We start from the raw sequence: 19,294 nt of genomic DNA, 5'->3' as shown, positions 1-19,294 counted from the left end.
GTGTTGATGATGCATATTCATATGTGAAAGATACTGAGAACTGAATAGAAAACACTTTTCTGCAGTATTTTTAAACTACTAATATTGTTTCACACAAGTAGGAGTATGTAAATACATTATTGCAGTATGTAAATACATTATTGCAGAGTGCCCATCAGGCTTATCTAGACTGTATATGGCTGGAGAAAACTGTTGGCACTACTGTGTGTTTACATAAAATCTTTATAAAGGAATTCCAGTAGACACCCCACTGCAAAACAGTGTCTTACTTTTAGCAGTTTTCAACCTTTTCAGTCTTGGGATACACATCTACCCCAAGCTTTGCATGGGTCACACATCTTTTGTTTTGTCCTAATGTGTACATCTGTCTTTGTCATATTCTGGTATAGATGGCCTTGGAAAAGGCACTATTTTTTCAGCCTCAGATCTTTTCCCTCTCATCTGAAATATGGGGATAATATGGATCTATCATATGGGGTTGTTGTAAAGATGATAACAAGATAATGTATGTGGAGCACTTTGAATACTCAAAAGCACTGTGTAATTGCTAAGTGTCATTTCCCCCCCTTCTTCTTCTCTATAAAAATAAAATAAGATCTTGCAATCAACCTATGATTGGGGCATGGCCCACCATTTAAAAACTAATTATATTTATTTATTTATTTATTTATTTATTTATTTATTTATTTATTTATTACATTTTTATACCGCCCAATAGCTGAAGCTCTCTGGGCGGTTCACAAATATATTTTGTTCTTCTACATATGAACATGTATGATATCTGGGAGAAGACAGGAAGTGGTTCTTTGTAACATAATCAAAAAGGGAGATTCACAGTAGGAATTTTCTTGTCTCTTCTCCCTCCCCTTCTGCTACGCTTCATAATCTCCTGCTTCCTGAGCTTAACTTCCTGACCACTATATTCTAAGTGAAGTTTTGACCTCTAAACCAGTGGTTCCCAAACTTTTTCAGGTAATCGCCCCCTTGGTTCCACAAACTCATGCCCAGTGCCCCCTACCTTACACTATAAAAATCGTTATTCAGAATAGTGGTTTTCAACGACCCACTAAGGAAGATTCTTTCTTTCTTTCTTTCTTTCTTTCTTTCTTTCTTTCTTTCTTTCATTCATTTCCAATAGCTGAAGCTCTCTGGGTGGTTTACAAAATTATAAAAATAATAACAATAAAAATTATAAATAACAATAAAAATTATAAAAACAATAACAATAAAATTCAAAACAGTAACAATTAATTTAATATTTATTCAAAATCCAATTGCATTTTTTTAGTTTATTCAATTAAACATAATTGATGAACTTGATCCAGTGGTATCATCTTTTCAAAGTCTGATAGTCATTTAGCAAGAATATTAGATATCACATTTAGTAACTAGGGTAGAATACCTCACTATTCTGAAAATTCTTAATGTGATGGATGGGCTTCTTAAATGGTATTAATACATTTGTGGATTCTTCCCTATATGGCTTGGGACCAAACTATCTTCTCCCATAATAATGTCCCTGGGTTTTAAGATCTTCTGGAGAGGTGCTTCTCGGAAAAGACCACTTCAAGTGCCCCCTGTCGCCCCCTTGCCTTTTAGCGCCCCCTGCTGCCCCCTTGCCTCTTAACGCCCCCTATGCAATCCCACCGCCCCCAAGGAGGCAGTACCACCCACTTTGGGAACCACTGCTCTAAACTATTAACCTTTAGGCTGAAACTGACTAGCACACAAACACAAGATTTAACCCCATAATATCCTAAAAGCAAACTAACTACAAAAAGGGAGGACAGTTCTGTTCTTCTTCGTGGTCTCTGTGCTGCGCTGAGCTCATATGTGTGAATGCACAGATGACCACTCGAAGAACTATGGTTACAGGCAAGCAACCTGTCTTTCTTTCACATACCTTTACCAGTGCAGAGCTGAGAAAGGGGGCAGCTGGGGCAGGACTGAGCAGGCATGTGCCCCCTCAGTGCCGGCCAATTATATCACTGTGTGGCTCTACTAGCTAGTTAGCCATGCACTTCTGCATGGTGTGTTGACTCAGCTGCTGCTGCCTTGGAACACATACTGCCAAGGAAACCCTCTTTCCCCTTGGTTGCCACTCAGCAGCGGTGGTGGAGTACTACATTTCCCCCCCCCCCCCCGGCCCCTTGATCTCACCAGCTGCCAAGAAAAAATAAATTGTAACCAAGACCCAAGGAGTGAAAAAAATATTTTAAGTCTACATCTGGAGGTTCTTGAAAGATAAATGTCCATTAATTATCATTTGAAACCAGCGCTGAACAGAAGTTATGGGGAAGTATTCTTGAAAAGAACAATGCTATGTTGTCTAAGAGGTTGACTGAATGTCCTAATGGGTTCTTTTAATCTCTGCTTTCAGTGATTGTGGTCAGGATAAAATTAGCTTTGTGCTACAATCTTCAGGGCTTGCCATGCAGCCAAAGGGTAAGCAGGGTTCTCCAGCCAATTAGGCTAGCAGTTCTCAATTTACTGCACTGTAGGATCTCAGGAGAACAGAGAGATGAACCTAGTAAAACACCGATTCACTTAAGTTTCAGTGATCATTAAGTTTTATCACTTTGTTTTACCAGAAATGCGCAACTTAATTTTAAACTCAAATTTATAGCAGAATAAAACCTGCAAATAGGATTCTCCGGGAATAATTTATGTGCCTGTGAAAATATTGAAGTCCAGCAAGCGACTGGGATTGTGATCACTGCATAAAACAAAAACAAATCTTCAGTGGTCCTTTAATTCATTGAGATAATAAGAGCGGGTTGCCTCCATGAATTAAAGCAGGATGTCTTTTATATAGGAGAATTAAAAGACAGGTTTCTCCTCATTATCTCCAGCACCGTTCCACAGCTCAAGATAGGTCAAGATAGTTGTAACAAAGCTGAAAGGACAGGCTTCAGGAAAGCTGGGCTCGCTTCTGCAGCAACCCGCTTCTCTTCCATTTTAGCAGAAGGAGAAATTGTTATTCTGACTTTTATTCTTATACTTAATTCTGTTTATATACTGTGTCACAACAGAGCAGACCGTAAACATGCTCAGAGATTGACAACTTATACCATAGAACTTTGTAAGGATATAGATCGATGGTAAAGCACCTACTTTGTATGGAGATGGTTCCATGTTCAATTCCCAGCACCTCCAGTAGCAAGTGGTGGAAAAGACCTCTGTAGGAGTCTCCAGAAGCTGCTGCCAGTTGAAGGAAGCAGCTCTGGGGTAGATGGACCAACATTCGAGCTCAGATTCCTATGTCCAAGTGGTAGTACAGCTTAGGAAATAGTCCGATGCTGTTTATAATAGTTTGACACTGGCAACAGTGGCCAGCAGAGTTTGGCACTATTGCAGCAGAGAGGAAGGCTGCAAAGAAGATAAGGAGATAAGAAAAGCAGTGCTGGATCAGACCAACATCCTGTCTAGTCCAAGATTCTGTTTGCACAGTGGCCAATCAGATGCCTATGGGAAGCCCACAACAGGACACGTAATACCACAACAACCCCCCAGTCAACTGGCATATAGAGACATGCTGCCTCTGATACTGGAGGTAATTTATAGCCGTCATAACTAGTAGCCGTTGATCGTCTTATCCTGTATGAAGCCTCCGTCACAGGGTTATTGAGTTTATTCAAGGCAGTAACACTTTGGTTTCCGGTAAGCCAAGTAGCCCCTGTAAATCCACCACACATTTTATGTTTTTGACTGGATCTGTCCATCCCTATGCCTAATCAGTGATTACTGCATTCCAGAACTCTTATACTTTCAGCCTAATTTTTAAATAAGCAGCTAATCAGGGCCATCCCCACCATTAGGCAGGTTGAGGCAACAGTCTCAGCTGGCATATGCTAAGAGCAGTGGCAGCAGCTCCTGAGGCGTTCTTCCCCACGTGGCCTATCCAGAACGACCCAAACTATCCTGCTGCTTCAGGGGTGGTGGAGGATGCCATCCTATCAATTGCCAGTCCATCCTCCATATATGGAATGAGGCTCCATATTCTCCTTTGCTTCAGGCAGCAAAATGTCTTACTTCTTAGGATCGTGATTTTGGACAAAATCAGAAATGACATCTTCACTGAAGCCTTGGGAACAAGACTTTGAATACTGTTGTGTTTAGGCAATTAGGACTTGCTGCAGGACACACTATTTATTTATTTATTTATTTATTACACTTATATACCGCTCCCATAGCCAGGGCTCTCTGGGCGGTTTACAGAAATTGAAATGAAAGATTGATTTCAACAAGCAATTGATCGTATATTCTCTACATATGAGGATGCTTTTAGGATGTTTTTAGGATGTTTTTTAACAGTGTATATGATGTTTTTAATCAGTATTTTATGTATTTTATGATTTCTATTGTTCCCCACCTCAATCCAATCGGAGAGGCGGGTAAGAATTTTTTTAAATTATCATCATCATCATCATCATCATTATTATTATTATTATTAATCATGGTGATTCCTAGTGGCCTCTGTTAAAGTGTCCCATGTGCCATATTGCAGCTTATGCTCTCCTTAGGGAAGAAATATAGCCAGAGCTTTCTGAGTCCTGCTTAGGCCTCAGCTGTAGTTCATTACAAGCCCTCTGGCAAAACTCCTTTACTCCTGAGGAGTATTTTCCTTTTGAGGAGTTCCCATTTGTAATTTAACCCTACTGGCTTGCCTCTTGAGGTGATGATGCTCTTGTGGGATAGTTGGTCGCTTGGTATCCTCCTCTGCCTCTCTACCTTTCGAGGAGACCGTTCATCCCAACAGTTAAATCTCCAGGAGCTTTACTAGAGTGACATGATACAGAAGAGGGCAGGGCCCCTGCAGCTTTAACTGGTGTGATGAAGAGGGAATTTCACCAGTTGCTGCATGCATACAAGTGACACCTGCTGAAATTCCCTTTTCTATACAGCTGTTAAAGATACAGGAGCCCTGTCCTCCTTTCCATATGGTCACCCTAGCTTTAGATATGGGGGTGGTGGTTAGTAGTTCAGGAACCCAAGGAGGCTGCAAGATGAAAGACGCAATGCTAGGGTGGGAGCAGAAGCCACATCGGAACATGTCAAGTCATATCTTGACCTGAGGTCTCTACTTTCTATTAATTTGGAATAGTGTAGGGCAGACTTTGCACCTGATTCATGCATTCACCCTGAAGCATGGTAGCTATACAAAAACAGCCACCACCAACACATGGGGCTGATCTGCGTAGATTCTCATTTATGTGAAGCAGCTTCTGACGTGAAGTGGAGCCTGTCTTTTTCAGGAGTGATGGTGTGGTTGGAGAGTTGCCACAACCCTGTGGGCGGCTACACCACACAAATGGCTTGTCGCACACAGCTGCTGACACTTCACTTGTGTTCTCAAGCGGCCACCATGACACAAAAGCATATATATGAACTAGGCTTGAGACCATGTATCTAGAAAGAACATCTTTGTGCTATTCTCAGAAATATTACATATAAAACATTCAGGACCACAGGAAAAAAAATTGGCGGGATATTAGTGATGATAACATTTGCTCCAGAAAGTTCAGTCATGTGCCAGCTTTGGAAAAGGAAGAATGATTGTGTTATGTCTAGTCTAGAATGTTTATATTGAGACGTGGCAATGTGAACATGTTGCATAATAAAGCTGTTGGTGTTTATCAGAGGCAAAGAAATCTGGATTTATTCCTTTGTGCTCATTTTTTTAAACAAGTATTTTTTTTTCTTTTTTAAAAAAGCAATGCTATTGATGTTTTCTCAGGTAGTACAGAAAGAGGCCAGCAGAGGGAGCTTCAACTTTCTTCTTAATCCCACAGACATTGCTCTGCTTAACATTTTTGTGTCAAAAAAGGGACATGGATTTTTTTTACTACTAGATAACTAATTAGCCGTTTTAAAGAGCCACATTTTGTGCCACCTGATGTTCAACAAGGTGCAGTTTTAAGGCATTGAGAAGTGTGGGTCTCTTCTTGCTCTCTTCAGAGGTGTAAATGTGAGATAACAAAGTGCCCATCATCATAACAAAACACATAGCAAAGTACAGCTTGAATTTACTTGAGTCCTCCAAATTCAAGTCAAACCTTCCATTGCGTTCCCCACCCCATGCCACCAATACATTTTAATCTCTTGATTTTGGTTCATTCTATTGTAGGGGCATGGTCCAAGAAGGCACCAGCACAAACAGTGTGTATTGTTTAAAAATATGTGTCACAATAAGTATTTTGCAACATCTTGATATTTCTTTTTAGCAATGATGTGTTTCCCATTTTGAAAACAACTTTGGTCTTGTAATATAATTTACAAGGTAACAAATGTTTCTACTTTACTTAACTCCAAGAGCTGTTAAATACTTATTGTGAGACTGCAGAGATTTAAAGTAGTTGTCATTGCAGGGAAAGTGAAGGAATTGTACAGCAACAAGATTCTGTGCAGAGTATTTATTTATTATTTATTTATTTATTTATTACATTTCTATACCGCCCAATAGCCAGAGCTCTCTGGGCGGTTCACAAATATCAAGCAATGCTGACAGTGTCAAGATGTCACCAGAAATTGCTATGTCTCCAAAGTTCAGATGACACACTAAACCATAGCGGTTAAGCATTTTGAGCCAAACATTATGGCTTAGCGTGTCGTGAGAACCATTCCTAACTGTGGTGGTTACATACCCACGGTTTAAACACACTTAGTAAACACTTGCTGCAAAAGGGTTAGCGGCCTAACCATGGCTTAGCATATTGTCTGAGCAAGCCCAACAGCTCTGGGATGTCTATTTATTTGTACAGATTTCTATTCCACCATTTCCCCAAGAGCACTCCCCCCCAAATATTTCCTACAAAGCCCTAAAATACCCAGACTTCCCTTGCAGTTACTACAGAGAGAGAGAGAGAGAGAGAGATTGATTGCCAGTTTTGCTGAGAAAGACAGGGCTAGATAATTTCCTTCACTCCTGCACAGGCTAAGCCTTTCTGCTATGCGATGTGAAGCAGTTGACTTCAGGCAGCATGCCCAATGTAGGCTGTCACCCCCACTTTTAGAAGTGGGTGGGAGATAATCATCATCATCTATATAAATAAAAATGTAAATGTCCGTTCGAAACAGATGTTATATCTCCGAAAGTTCTTCACCGATTGCTTTGAAATTTTGACACAACGTTGCATTCGAATATGCGAGCGTTGTTATGTAACTATGTTCTATATGGGGTCAAAGGTTTGTCTTAAAATGAAGAAATAGGCCTCCTCAAAACCAGTCCTGCTGATCATTGTGACATCGCCAACCAGTAGGCCAATCCGCTGCCTCTGACTCCTCTCCTATTTGCATGTTTTCTCACAATTGGCTGAGTGAATATAGATGTCACACCTGTGACAGTTACACGTTCTGAAGAAAGGTAACTGCCAGGAGTTTCCGCTAACCCTCTCACCGTAAATCATCCTTTTTAAAAAACCAAACAATCTGCTTTACTTCATCCAAATAATGCCTCGCAGAAGATCACACTTAGGTCGTCGTACTCGCGGAGCGGAAGCACTGCGACGAGAAATTGCAAATCAGACTGAGGAAGAACGGGCATCAGCAAACGAGAAAAAAAAAAAAGAATGCCTCAAATACGTGCCAAAGAACCAGCCAAGCAACGTTCAGCCAGACTTGAGGATGCACGGTTGCAAGCACGGCAATCGCATTCTACAGCTTCAGATCTGCTTTGTTCTCATCAGAATGAACGCGACAGGCTGAGAGCGGCTGAAAGACGTCAACGAGAAACAGCACATCAGCGTCAAACACGACTCCGTGGTAAACCATCACACGATTACAATGGCCTTGCATTCCAGTACAACCCAGCTGATGATTATAGTTTGAGGCGGCATGTTCTCATCGGCACTATGACTGAAGTGTGTCCTTATTGCAAGGCTCTTAAATTTAATGGAGAAACAAAAGGAATGTGTTGTGCTGCTGGAAAAATTAAACTGCCTCAACTTGGAGAACCACCAGAGCCACTACAAACTTTGCTTGCCGGATATACCGCAGAATCAAAGCATTTCCTATCTAACATCAGGAAATACAACTCATGCTTCCAAATGACGTCGTTCGGCGCAGAAATCATCACAGATCCATTTATGCCAACTTTCAGAGTCAAAGGACAAATTTATCATAAAGCCGGCTCCTTCCTTCCGTTTCAAGATAGTCAACATAAATTCCTACAAATGTATCTCATTGGTGATGGCAATGATGAATTGAATGCACGCTGCGGAATTTATACCGGCATAAAAAGGTCCATCGTTTCAAAACTGCAACAGCTACTTCACGAAAAAAACAATTTAGTACATTTGTTCAAAACAGCAATTGACATGATGCCATCTGATACACACAAGATTGTTATTCATGCTGACAAAACGCCTACTGGAAAACATGTGCGAAGATTCAATGCTCCAACTATAGACGAAGTGGCAATTGTTATAGTTGGAGATCAATCTTGACAGGACCTTTCAAAGGTGAAGATGTCCTCATTCCTCGCATTCCTATGATTCCAATATTAACAATATTATTCAATCTAACATTCAAAGCGAGGCAGTCACATACAAGTCCATCAAAACTGTTGTGGAAGCAGATGAAGCGGTTAATTATTCAACAAAATTTTTGAATTCACTCGATCTGCCAGGGATGCCACCGCACGTACTGCAATTGAAAATCGGCATGCGAATTATCATGTTGCGAAATATCAACCAGCCAAGACTTTGCAATGGCACGCAGCTTGCAGTAAAAAAATTACTGAGCAACGTCATAGAAGGAACAATCTTGATAGGACCTTTCAAAGGTGAAGATGTCCTCATTCCTCGCATTCCTATGATTCCAACAGATATGCCATTACAATTTAAGAGATTGCAATTCCCAATTCAATTGGCGTTTGCAATCACCATCAACAAAGCTCAGGGCCAATCTTTAGAATTGTGCGGTTTAGATCTAGACACAGATTGCTTCTCACATGGACAATTATATGTTGCGTGTTCTAGAGTCGGCAAACCAGACAATCTCTATATCTACACAGACAATGGAACAACTAAAAATATTGTATATCCACAAGCATTGTGAAATTAAACATATTAGAAACATCCGCTTTGTCTTTTCTTTCTTTTCAATTTAACCAGACTGAGCCACAGCAACGCATGGCAGGGTACAGCTAGTAATAATAATAATAATAATTTTCTTGCCCGCCTCTCCATTTTCATTGAGGCGGGGAACAATAGTAAAGATAAAATACGTAAAACTGAATTAAGAACATAATATACATTGTTAAAACATCCTAAAAACATTCTAAAAACATCCTAATTTTAACTTCACACTTCAAGTGAAAAAAAGTCTAAAGGGGTGGAACTCTATATTAATCTTATCATTAACTAGCTGTACCCTGCCACGCGTTGCTGTGGCTCAGTCTGGTTAAATTGAAAAGAAAGAAGACAAAGCGGATGTTTCTAATATGTTTAATTTCACAATGCTTGTGGATATACAATATTTTTAGTTGTTCCATTGTCTGTGCAGATATAGAGATTGTCTGGTTTGCCGACTCTAGAACACGCAACATATAATTGTCCATGTGAGAAGCAATCTGTGTCTAGATCTAAACCGCACAATTCTAAAGATTGGCCCTGAGCTTTGTTGATGGTGAATGCAAATGCCAATTGAATTGGGAATTGCAATCTCTTAAATTGTAATGGCATATCTGTTGGAATCATAGGAATGCGAGGAATGAGGACATCTTCACCTTTGAAAGGTCCTGTCAAGATTGATCCTTCTATGACGTTGCTCAGTAATTTTTTTACTGCAAGCTGCGTGCCATTGCAAAGTTTTGGCTGGTTGATATTTCGCAACATGATAATTCGCATGCCGATTTTCAATTGCAGTACGTGCGGTGGCATCCCTGGCAGATCGAGTGAATTCAAAAAATTTGTTGAATAATTAACCGCTTCATCTGCTTCCACAACAGTTTCGATGGACTTGTATGTGACTGCCTTGCTTTGAATGTTAGATTGAATAATATTGTTAAGTTCGTAGACATTTTTGTTCTTGGCCGCAAGAATAGCTCGTTCACTCAGCCAATCGTGATTCTTATAATTGGTTTGAATATTTGGAAATACTTTTTCAACCAATTCTTCTTTTGACGTCACTAAATTACAGAAGTTATGAGGTAATAAAATTCGTCCTGAGGTCAGATCAACTGGCACCTTTCCGTTCCCAATTTCCAGCAATTGACGTGAGAATATCTCAGCTGATCGATCGTTTTGCAGCTGGACACGCATATTTGTAGTTAATTTTAACGTTTTTACGTGTCGCCACAAAGTAAAGTATTTCAGGCAAGCATTTATTTCGTCCGCTGGTGTCGATTGAGGAATTACAGGTAATGTTTGCCTGAAATCTCCTGCAAGCAATATTAATGTGTTCCCAAATGGTCTGATGTTTCCATGCAAATCTTGCAATGATCTATCAAGAGCCTCGAGGGATTTTTTGTGTACCATTGTGCATTCATCCCAAACAATAAGTTTGCATTTTTGTAATATTTTTCCCATGCCGGCTGCTTTGGAAATGTTGCACATGGGAGTTTCAATGAATTGTATGTTTAATGGCAATTTCAAAGCGGAATGAGCAGTTCTTCCACCAGGTAGCAATGTCGCAGCTATTCCGGACGACGCAAGAGCTAAGGCTATGTCATTTTGGGATCGAATTGCTGCCAGAATCAATCTAATTAGGAACGTTTTACCAGTTCCTCCTGGTGCATCTAAAAAGAAGATTTCTCCAATCCCATTATTGATGGTTTTCATTATTTGATCGTAAATGCGTTTTTGCTCAAGCGTTAGTTTAGGAATATTTGATTGCACATACGACAAAAGATCATCCGGCAAGCAAAGTTTGTAATGGCTCTGGTGGTTCTCCAAGTTGAGGCAGTTTAATTTTTCCAGCAGCGCAACACATTCCTTTTGTTTCTCCATTAAATTTAAGAGCCTTGCAATAAGGACACACTTCAGTCATAGTGCTGATGAGAACATGCCGCCTCAAACTATAATCATCAGCTGGGTTGTACCGGAATGCAAGGCCATTGTAATCGTGTGATTGTTTACCACGGAGTCGTGTTTGACGCTGATGTGCTGTTTCTCGTTGACGTCTTTCAGCCACTCTCAGCCTGTCGCATTCATTCTGTTGAGAACAAAGCAGATCTGAAGCTGTAGAACGCGATTGCCGTGCTCGCAGCCGTGCATCCTCAAGTCTGGCTGAACGTTGCTTGGCTGGTTCCTTGGCACGTATTTGAGGCATTCTTTTTCTTTTTTTCTCGTTTGCTGAAGCCCATTCTTCCTCAGTCTGATTTGCAATTTCTCGTCGCAGTGCTTCCGCTCTGCGAGTACAACGACCTAAGTGTGATCTTCTGCGAGGCATTATTTGGATGAAGTAAAGCAGATTGTTTGGTTTTTTAAAAAGGATGTTTTTACGGTGAGAGGGTTAGCGGAAACTCCTGGCAGTTACCTTTCTTCAGAACGTGTAACTGTCACAGGTGTGACATCTATATTCACTCAGCCAATTGTGAGAAAACATGCAAATAGGAGAGGAGTCAGAGGCAGCGGATTGGCCTACTGGTTGGCGATGTCACAATGATCAGCAGGACTGGTTTTGAGGAGGCCTATTTCTTCAATTCTAAGACAAACCTTTGACCCCATATAGAACATAGTTACATAACAACGCTCGCGTATTCGAATGCAACGTTGTGTCAAAATTTCAAAGCAATTGGTGAAGAACTTTCGGAGATATAACGTCTGTTTCAAACGGACATTTACATTTTTATTTATATAGATGTCATTAATTGGGACTTGACCACTGTTCAGATTGCATATGCAATTGATATCCAGAATAATAATAATAATAATAATAATAATAATCCTCTTTGTGGTTAGAAAATTAGTACTTGTGAGATTCTAGCCTTGCCCTGTCTCTGATGTGTTCATCTTCCGTGTGCAGGAATTTGTACACAGTTAGAAACATGCAGACATGTAATCCCCCACATGAAATCTGAAGTGGTAGAATCTTGACAGGACTGTAAAATGTAAATATTCTGAATACTTTAACTGCTCTGGTATCCAACTAACAGTTGTACGAACTGCTATATAGCAGCTGTACAAACAGATGGCAAGAGGCAAAGTCAGTAGACATTAGATAGAGTAGGTGTTATTGCTGTGGCTTCTCTGCTTAGAAATAAACAGATAGATAGATTTGCCTAAGAACAAACAAGTTCCTAACAAATGCAAGAAATGAACCAAGCTGTGAAGACTTCTAACTTCAGGCACAAGCCTATGCATGTTTAGATAGAAAAACAGTCCTACAACTCCCAGCACTCTGAGCATGGCTGTCTGAGGAATTCTGGGGGTTGTAGGACTTTTTCTGTCTAAATATGCATGGGATTGTACCTATAGTGTATTAAATGCAGGATATTCTTAATTTCTTAGGATGTTACCATACAATTTTGGATTTTGACTTAATATTTGTACTTATTGCCTATTACAGAACACAGTTGGTAAATTCGTAAGATGGCAAATTATCATCTGTAACTGAATACTGTGCACTTTTGATTGTGTACTGTAGTTTTTCTTAAGGTTGTAGAATTTTGCTGTACTGCTTATTTATTATTTAAAATATTGATGTACCACCCTTCATTGTCAGATCACAGGGTAGTGTACAATATTCATTATAGAATCACAGAATAGTAGAGTTGGAAGGGGCCTATAAGGCCATCGAGTCCAACCCCCTGCTCAATGCAGGAGTCCACCTTAAAGCATCCCTGGCAGAAGACTGTCCAGCTGCCTCTTGAATGCCCACAATCTCCCTAGGTAACTGGTTCCATTGTCATACTGCTCTAACAGTCAGGAAGTTTTCCCTGATGTCCAGCCGGGAATTGTCCAGATTCTGGACAATTAAAAACAATCTGGACAATTAAAAACAACAATTAAAAGAAAGATAAAAACAAGCAAACAAAATCTACTAGGCTTGGTATGAAAACCAGGAAATGCCGGGGTAAACAGATGTGTTTCAATGCCTGATGAAAACACCATCAAGGATGGCTCCTGTTGCACTGCAGAGTGGAGAGCATTCCAAAGGTGGGGTGCCGCAACAAAAAAGGCCCTCCCTCTGGTTGCTGTCAGATGTAACTATGCAGGCAACATAATCTGTAGGCCCTGATCTTAGATCTCATTGTTGTTTTTATACTGTTGTTTTTATGTTTCTGATGGTTTTTAAAATCTTGTATACTTTTTAATGTCTACTATTTTTAACTGTTGTAAACTGCCTTTTGAGGGTATAACAGTGTCTACAGCTTCAGAGGGGTGACTCCAAAGAATCGTACAGTCCCTGGGACACTCTCCCACAACCATAGGATTGCTCTCCACCTCTTTTTCTTTCCCCACTGCATTTATTGGATTGGAGTTTTGAAAAATGGAGAGGTCATTTTTTTAAAAAATGGATAAGCTTCAAAGACTTTATTTGACACAATATTATGAACACAGTGGAGATTAAACAAATTCGCACAGCATTAGTGGCCACTGACATTCTAGCCTTCCTAATCAGCTAATTGGTTCTATCTTTCACTTGATAAAAACAACCATTCTTACTAGGGTTTCACTATGCAGTAATTGGAAATTCTAGAACTGTGTCTTCAATTCACTAGCATTCTTGGAAAGATACAGTATTAAAACACACAATAGTTGCTTGCTGCCTTTATCTTTCCTCCAGTCCGAGAAAACTGGGCATCACTTTTCTTCTTTTAGGTATGAGACAAAACTGAGGCTAGTCCATAAATTGCTGAAATTTGGCTTCAGCTGGGACCCATTTTCACAATTTTCGCCTTTGTTTAATGCATTTATACCCTATTCAAAGTGGCAAACAACAATAATGAACAGGAAAATACAACAGACTAAAGCAATAATTATAAAGTTAAAAATTAATTTTAAGTTTCTCAAAACTCCATGATCATCATTTGAAACATCAGCATGCATAATATATTTTAAACAGCAAAAGTGCATTGGAAAAAAATAGGTAAGTAGGTAGGTATATTGAAAGTGATGGCACATTGGCAGCTAGGCTGTATTGTGCCTTATAAGCTTTGGCTGAAAAGTGAGTAAAGGGAGCTTCCCTCAGAAGAGCGTTCTAGCATCTTGGTGCTCAGAAGAAGCCTTGTTCTTCAAGGCCACTCCCCATACTTCTGACAGCAGAAAGACCTCAGAGTAAGGCCAACTGAGCTAACCCACAGCCCACAAAACATGTCTGATGACCTAGTAGGGTCTCAATAAACCACCTATTACTACTGCTTCTCAGGGACTGCAGAAGTAAGGGGGATCTCAGGTATCTAAAAGGCCAAGAGATATTCATCCTGGTGGATCACATGTTGTACAGACCTGCACTACATAAAAGTGTCTTCCATGTAGGCATTTGTGTGAATCCCAAATGTCTACATTTGAGCATTTGGCATACATGCTACCAAGTCATGATTGCCTTTGCTTCCCAGAAGATGTGTACCTTAATAAGAATGCTTGTTTCCTAACTGCAGATGTGTGCAGTCATCCCATTTGTATGCACCAAATAATGATGTAGTCTTTCTCTTCCTAATAGTGAGTTTTGGCATGGTATTGTAATGAGAATGCTATCCTGGAATGTTAAGGAAGAGTGGACCATCTTTTGTTAAGATGATGATGATGATGATGATGATGATGATGATGGTGATGATGATGATGATTTGCATTTGTATACTTCCCCATAGCCGAAGCTCTCTGGGTGGTTCACATAATGTCTGGGCGGTTCACTGCTTGTAACAGTCAGGGCAAATGGCAGATACTTCCTCACTGAGAATGAATAGTTAGGAGATTTTTCCTGAATGGATAATTAGCTTACAGTTTGAATGTGGGCAGAGTCTACTAGGATTATTAGTAGCATCTGGTTAGAGTTGAATTATCCTTGGGCTACGTTTGCTCTTTGACCCAGGATTAGCAGTTGTCCTGCATGATTTAGAAGTCTGGTTGCTCCTGCTATGTTGCTCCCTCTGAACTAAAACAACAAACAACAACCCTGCAGCATTGCCCTGAACCTCTTACGACTCAGAGAAGTGTGGGGAGTATATAACAACATCGGTTTCACCTAGCTATTTTTTTCTTTCTACAAGTTCAATCGCAGCTTTTAAAGCTCAGCTAAAAACTTTTCTTTTTTCTAAAGCTTTTAAAACTTGATTTTGTTCTGACTTTTATACTGTTAGTTTTACTCTACCCTGTGCCTGTTTGGTGCATTCTCTTCCCCTTCTTATTGTTTTATTATGATTCTATTAGAATGTAAGCCTATGCGGCAGGGTCTTGCTATTTTATTGTTTTACTCTGTACAGCACCATGTACATTGATGGCGCTATATAAATAAATAATAATAATATATGCAGGCTTTGTTTCCATATGAGAACCATCTCCTGGGCTTTTTCATCTCTCTTACTGAGACATGCTAATCAATGCAGACAAAATAAAAGGAAGTTCTTTTATTTATTCACAAAGGGGGAAACTGCCATATATATACTCTCCACGACTAAACCACATCTCCGAAATGAAAGCATATCAGATGTGGTTCTTTTTAAACTCCCTATCTTTATAAAGTCCTATTGGGCTTTCACTTAAATACAGCTGTGGGACAGGAGAGTGAGATCCTGGCATCCACCTTGCATCTGGCATGAACTATTGATGCTAACTAATGGAGCACAGAACCTCACAAATGCGGGCAGAAAGTGTTCAAGGTTTTGAAAGATAACCAGCCAACTCGTCAGGTCTTGGTTTCTCGCTCTGAGAGCCTACTGTGTTCGAACATAGGAGTCCTGGCCTCTCCTTATTAAAATATAATGTAATCTCATAATTAGTTTGCAACAGTCAAACATGACCAGACATAATAGGAAGCCCAAACTAAAATTAAAAATCAAGTACTAAAGTTACAATATAATGAATGACAAACAGAATTGGCAAGCATATGTTTATTGATGTCATATAAGATTACACGTAGATTAAATGGTTGTCTTTATAACTGATAGGATCAGACAAGGTAAATTTGTAATTGTAAGCCAGAAACGTGGAGGTGTTTGATTTGGCTGATCCCAGAAATGCACAATCATAATTAGTTTGGCTGTACCTGCCCCTCAGTACCACATGGTCCAGAGGTTGTAGCTTCGTCCTTTTTCTTCTGCTGCCCCTTACACCTGGAAAGCTCTTCCAGAACACTTGATAACTACAAACTCAATCACAGCTTTTTAAACTCAGCTAAAAACTTTTCTTTTCCCTATAGCTTTTAAATATTAAGTTTGTTCTGACCCTATACTGTCAGCTTCACTCTACCTGTTTACACTTCCCTGTGCCTGTTTGCATTCTCTTTCCCTCCTTATTGTTTACTACAACTTTATTAGATTGTAAGCCTATGCGGCAGGATCTTGCTATTTACTGTGTAATCTGTACAGCACCATGTACATTGATGGTGCTATATAAATAAATAATAATAATAATAGTAAAGAAGGGGAAAAACACCTTTCTTAGCATGAAGGAAATATGTGTCCTGCTTCTCACCTTGGTGTATCTTCACAGTTGTGCTGCTGGTCATTTGAAGCAAGTTAATTAACCTTTACCTTGGCGTTGTCTCCACATTATTTGGACATGAAGACTTACACTTAGCCTTGCTTGTCCCTTTATATGTGTACGTGTTCGTGCTCTTTTATCTGTTGAATTATAGTACATAAGACCGTTATTTCTGAATACATCCCCATAAAAGTATCTATTGTAATTGTCTCTGTTTACATGAAAACAGTTTAACCCCTATACAGGCTTTCTGAAGGATACGTGAGGGCTATGTGTGGATATGGGGCTGTGCATACCAGTCCTGCCCCAATGCCCCTGTGTATGCCGGCCCCTGACCATTCATTCCCCAGCATCCCTGCACAGAGCAGGGAGATCTGAATGGAAGGTTCTACTCTCATTCAATTGAATGTGAGTAGAATCTGTATTCATACTCTGCCGCATGAGCAGAGTGGTGTGTGTGTGTGTGTGTGTGCTCTTGCTCTTTTATGTGTTGATTTACATTACGTAAGACAATTATTTCTGAATATCCCCCCCTCCAAAAAAAAACTATTATTGTTCAGGAATCAAGGCACAGAGTCTGACACACATAGGAACGTTGGGTCGGGGCCAGCATGTGCGGCCCCATCCCTGTGTCCACATATAGCCCTCATGTGGAATGCCTGTGGCTTTTGTGGCTTAATTCTCAAAGCGACCGTTTTGTAGGTGCTGCTTCTGCAATTTTCATGAGTTTGGCTCCAATGCTTAAGCCATGCCTTGATCATTCTTAACCCTCTTCTTGTTCTCAGTCTGATGTCTGGTTCCAATCTATCCTCTCCCTGAACTTTTCTTTGGATTGGTTGTTGGTTCTCGTTTTAAAGCTTTCTGGCACATGAGCAGACCAGCTTCCCTTTCTGTTCTCTCATAATCCTATCTTGAGTCAATTAACTTTTCCATGTAGATCACAAAGTGGAATCCATTAGAATATAGACCACATTCATATACAGCAGTTATAAGAATTATTATTGTTATTATTAGCTTTCACCTCGCATAGGCCTTTATAGACTAGAACCTATTTTGTCAGATGTATTAAGTGTTATCCTCCATTTGTGTGTGTGTGTGTGTATGTGTATTCATGGCTACTGAGAGAAAAACAGAAAACAATGAGGCCAAAAGTTCATGAAATGTAAAGTACAGCAAAAAGTCTACAGAACCCAAATATGCATAAGATGAGAAGAAATTCCAGGAAGGTTGCTGTGTTGCTGTGCTGCAACTACATGGTTTTGTGACACCATAAAGACTAACAGATATAATACAGTAAATCTGTTCATCTTTTAGCTAGCACAAGACTCCCCTCTTTTTAAAAAACTGAACCCCCCACATATGAAAACGAAGGGCTCTTCCATTGAGAATCATAACGCTTTGTTCCATAATTTTATTTTATTTTACTCATAATTTTACTTCCTTTCCTACCCAAAAGGAAATGCTTGGTTAACCTCTGTATATTAAACCAGCTAAAATATACATTAGTGCATACTTGGGGAAAGTAACCTATTTAACTTCATCCCTCTGCCCTAAATAAGGAGGGTTGAAATCATTCTAAAAAGTGTATGTGACTCAGCGGCTGAATTACTATACCATATTGAGTTGCATATAAACAGATACCAACCCACTTGACAAATTCCATGGTTGCCTACATGTAGGATGGGCATTCATAACCAAAAAGTAGTGTGTAAATCTACCCAACTGTTCTCTTTGCAGTATGAAGCATTGCTAACTTTAACATTTCCTGCCCAAGCATCCTGTGAAAGGAAAGTGAACCCACAGTCGACTTAAGGCTGCTAATATTAGGTATAAAAAAATTCTTTCTAACTTTTAATTCTTTGATAAACACTTCTGGTTTATCAAGAATCTGGGGACATGGATTCTAAGAAAACTAATTCAGATTCCAATGTTAGTAGTAGCACCTATTACTTGAAAGAACTAGTTAAATATTTCCAGTTTTACAAATTAAGGAGAAGTGATAATGACTGTGTCCCTAATTTTTTTCCTTATTTAATTTTTGTATTTGTGAAATTGTAATATTTTGTGAAATGTACTAAAAAATATTTTTAAAACATTTTCACCCTTTTTTCTATAACTTTTGGATTGAGAGGAATAATACAGAGATGTGCCCTGTCCCATGATGAAGCCTACATACATAAATATGTCATTTGTAAATATCAGCTGTTCTATCTCAAGATATCCTCAACCCAAAGTTAAGACCTGCTCTTCCTCAGAGCTATTAACCACACTGATCTTTCTTTCCACATGCATGAACTGTTCAGTATATTCTTTTTTGAAAGACCATCAAATTTGATGATCTAGATCATATGCCAGGTCGAATTCCAAAGCACTTGAACCTTATTCACTTTAGCTTTACTTTAGTGATAGCAAACAGGCTTGGATGAGTACTCAAGTCTTGGCTTCTACTCCTCCTGAGGCATGGCTGTGAGGGGCAATAAGAAGCATCTGCTTTTGGCTCTAAAGTGAACACAGTTTATCATTATGTTCCACAAGGTTAATTTAAACTATGGTTTATTGAAACAAACCAAGATCAAACCCTGGTTTCTGGTTTGTTTCCATAAAACTTATTTAAACAACCTGCAGTTTACACTTTTGCTATACTGTAAACTGCAGTTAATTTAATCTATAGCTTATTGAAACAAGCTACATTCAAAGACCATAGTAAA

At 39.5% G+C, this 19,294-nt stretch overlaps 1 protein-coding gene across 1 annotated transcript in view; it reads left to right on the top strand.

Moving 5' to 3' along the window:
- Positions 1-19,294, top strand: part of CEP128 (centrosomal protein 128) — a 238,411-nt gene that overhangs the window by 170,132 nt on the left and 48,985 nt on the right. The gene's annotated exons all lie outside the window — the stretch shown is intronic.

The sequence above is a fragment of the Elgaria multicarinata genome, chromosome 2, assembly GCF_023053635.1.
Source record: "Elgaria multicarinata webbii isolate HBS135686 ecotype San Diego chromosome 2, rElgMul1.1.pri, whole genome shotgun sequence".
Taxonomy (NCBI): domain Eukaryota; kingdom Metazoa; phylum Chordata; class Lepidosauria; order Squamata; family Anguidae; genus Elgaria; species Elgaria multicarinata.
The sequence above is the reverse complement of the archived record's forward strand: the minus strand, read 5'-3'. Positions and strand labels throughout refer to the sequence as shown.